Raw genomic sequence first — 3,761 nt, 5'->3', positions numbered from 1 at the left:
GATAAATATAGACTTTCCATGTAAACAAGAATATCAATACTAGTTATATACCCAGAAGTGCTGAGTGAATTGAGATAAATAGTTATCTGCACACAGATGTACTTAGTGACATTATTCATGATTGCCAAAATTTGTAAAATACCCAGGTGTCCCTCAAACAATAAATGGACAAACAAATTGTAGGGTATACACATGATGGAATTTTATGTAGTAGTAAAAAGAAATGAAAAAACGAAGTCATGGATAAAGCTTCAGAAAATTATGTTGAGTGAATCAATCCGGACACTAGAGAACAAATACTGTATGATTGCACTATTATGAATTAATATATCATGTAAAGTCATGGGGTTAATAGATAGAATACAAGTCACCAGAAAATAGGGGTGGATAGAGAATGGAAGACTGAGTGTTAATCTGTGCCTATTTGGTAAAAAGTTTATTTGTAAATCTTTGTAAATGAATGTAAATGGTGAGAGCTTATTATGGTTTTTGTGATTTGAAAAGCTCTTATATAGGTATAAGAGTGGTTGAAAGGGAAAGTCTAAACCATGTATATTACTAGAATGAAAGCTAAAAATTTAGCATGCAACTGTATAACATAGTTAACCCTCATGTAAATATGAATGTGAGTGATATTACCTATATAAAGCAAATTTTACAAAATATAAATACCAATATACTAGAAAGAAGAAAAGAGAATAGCAACTGTGTAGGGCAGGTAAAATATAAATTGACAGATGGTAAGATTTGTCTGTTTGGTTGGTTTTTGTTTGTTACTATTATTAATAATAATAATGCTCTAATATGATTGTAGTGGTGAATGCACACCTGTGTGATTGTATCAGATACCTTTGATTGTACACTATGGATGGATTTTTTCTTTATTAATATGTATCAATAATATTGATATGTTAAAAATGTTATACTCAGAAATATAATAAGAGAAAAAAGCCTCAATGACATTATGTTCTTTGAATCCATTTTATTGAAATATATAGTACAAATAAACCTAGAGAATTGGAAACTAGTTTACTGTTTGCTTTGCTTTTTGTTGTGAGAGTGAATATGTGTATGAATGGAAATAAGAAAATAAATTAATTTTGACGTGAAGTTTCTAAAATTAACTGTGTTGGCAGCGGACTTGGCCCAGTGGTTAGGGCATCTGTCTACCACATGGGAGGTCCGCGGTTCAAACCCTGTGCCTCCTTGACCCGTGGAAGCTGGGCCACGTGCAGTGCTGATGCACGCAAGGAGTGCCATGCCACGCAGGGGTGTCCCCCGCGTAGGGGAGCCCCATGCACAAGGAGTGCACCACGTAAGGAGAGCCGCCCAGTGCAAAAGAAAGTGCAGCCTGCCCAGGAATGGCTGACACCGCAAGATGACGCAACAAAAAGAAACACAGCTTCCTGTGCCCCTGACGACAACAGAATCGGACAAAGAAGACACAGCAAATAGACACAGAGAACGGACAACCCAGTGGGGGGGGGGGGGTGGAGAAGGGGAGAGAAATAAATAAATAAATAAATCTTTAAAAAACAAATAAATAAAATAAAATTAGCTGTGTTGATACTTGAACATGTGAGTAAGTTTAAGAAAATAAATATAACTTTTTAAAAGAAATATTCATTTAAAATGGTGTATTATGTGATGTATGCATCATAGCTCAATAAAGCTATTATGAAAGATATATACCGGAAGTTGTAAATGAAATTTCATTCCATCATCATTTGTAATACCCACAACTGGACATAAATATCCATCAGTGAGTATCAGGACAAATGAATTGTGGCAATGGTGCTTATAAAACTCAACAACCATATATTGATAGACATGAGTACATGGATAAATACCAAATAATTATGCTGAGATCAAAGAGACAAACATGTTCAAATTATACCATCCAGTTTTTATGAATTCCTAGAAAATGCAAAGCAGTCTAGAATGTCATTAGCTAGATCAAGGGTTTCCTAGTGATGGGGAGGAACATGGAAGGCAAAGGGGCTCAATAAGAAGCTTTTCAGCATGATGAATATAGAAATTTTTATTTTGATGATGGTTTTAAGGGTGAATGCCTGTAAAGGGCACATGTTATATGAAATTTATTGTATGTCAATGGTTCATTAATAAAGCTGTTTTAAAGAAGAAGTAGAAGTGGCTTACTGAGTCATGATAAGCTCAATGGTCAAGTGAGAAAAGGGTACTACATGTAATATATTTGTGTATTACAAGGGCCAACTTCCACAATGAGGTGGAATCTTATTTCCAATCATTTGAATCCAGTGTGACTTTGTGACTTGGTTCACCATTATTATATGGCACATTGTAGATCATCTGAACCCAGACCTTAAAGGATCCTTCAGCATCTGTTCTTATACTCTTGGAAAGCTGCCCCCACATGAACAACTCAGAGCTGTTGTGCTGGAGCAACTCAGGCTGTTAGCCTATCAATACTACTACTTAGTTGGTCCATCTAGACCATAAAGATCCAGGTAAACTACCAGTTGTCTGCAACTGTATGAGTAAGACAAACCCTTCATATGAATGACACAACTGAATCAGATCACACTATTGGCCACCAGTTTCATGATGTAATAAACAAGTCTTGTTTAACAAGTAAGTTTGGGGTTGGCTTGATGCACAGCCAAACATACATAAAAGAAGAGATATTTGAGCATTGTGAAAATATACTTTTTAAAGTAGAGTGGTGGGGTCAGGGACAAAAACATAAGCAAGCGTGTTTCAGAGAGTGGGAGAAAAGAATGAAGGAAGTGTTTAGAAAATTCTTTTTTAGAAGTTTTGCACTGAAAAATGTTAAAACATTCTATAACATCAGGAGAAAAATCCAATGTTAAGAGCAGAGTTCTTTTTATTTGTAAGGTGTTGAACCATGTAATGATGAGGATTTGGTACCAAATTATCAATTGGCTGAGTAGAGAACAATAGCAATGGGGCTACCAGACCAATTGTTTGGAAGGAATTTAACTTTAAATCTTCCCTGGATGTAGCCTAGTGCTTTGTAAATCATGGCATACTTTCTTTCTGGAGGTTATTTCAAATCTGGGGGTGATGCTAATGTTTGATAATGAAAAGACGTCTGTGGGTTGCACAGGCATAAATAAATGATTGATGAACTTTTCCTTCTGGTTAAAGCTTCAGATAAAATTGTGCTAGAAAACCTTTTGTTGATTCAGCAAAAGGCCCTTCTAAGTGATAACTCACTCAGAGCAGTACTCTGAATCAACCACTCAATTGCCTCCCATTGCATTGATCATGGATTTAAGATTAAAGAATGCTTTGTATCAGAATGAAGTGGTCCCTGAAGATTAAAGGTCAAAGAACATGATGAAATCATAGAGGTGGGGAAAACATGTTTCCCCTGATTGTTTTTCACCAGCTTAGTGGGTGACAGGTGCAGAGCCCCAGGGCACAGGAATGCCGAGTGCTACCTCGTGGGACTCGAGTGAAGCTGTGAAAAGCAGTGGAAGCCAGAGCAGCTCTGATGATAGTGAAATTCAGGGTGCCATCTCAAAACTCTGACTCCTTTATAAATACCTCCTTTATTTATCTAGCTCTGCCTTTGTCTATCTTTCTTCCTTAGCACATGGTCAAGAGGCAGAAAATTTTTGGACATTTTCCCAGCTGAGTCTGGACTTGCATTCTAGCTTCAACTCCAGCTTTTCTGTGGCTCAGCAGAGATGCAGGTCATTGGCTCTGTGTTCCAGGGATGCTGTTTCTTCCTATTTCTTCAGCCTTTACCCAAT

The sequence above is a fragment of the Dasypus novemcinctus genome, chromosome 21, assembly GCF_030445035.2.
Source record: "Dasypus novemcinctus isolate mDasNov1 chromosome 21, mDasNov1.1.hap2, whole genome shotgun sequence".
In the NCBI taxonomy this organism is placed as follows: domain Eukaryota; kingdom Metazoa; phylum Chordata; class Mammalia; order Cingulata; family Dasypodidae; genus Dasypus; species Dasypus novemcinctus.
The sequence above is the reverse complement of the archived record's forward strand: the minus strand, read 5'-3'. Positions refer to the sequence as shown.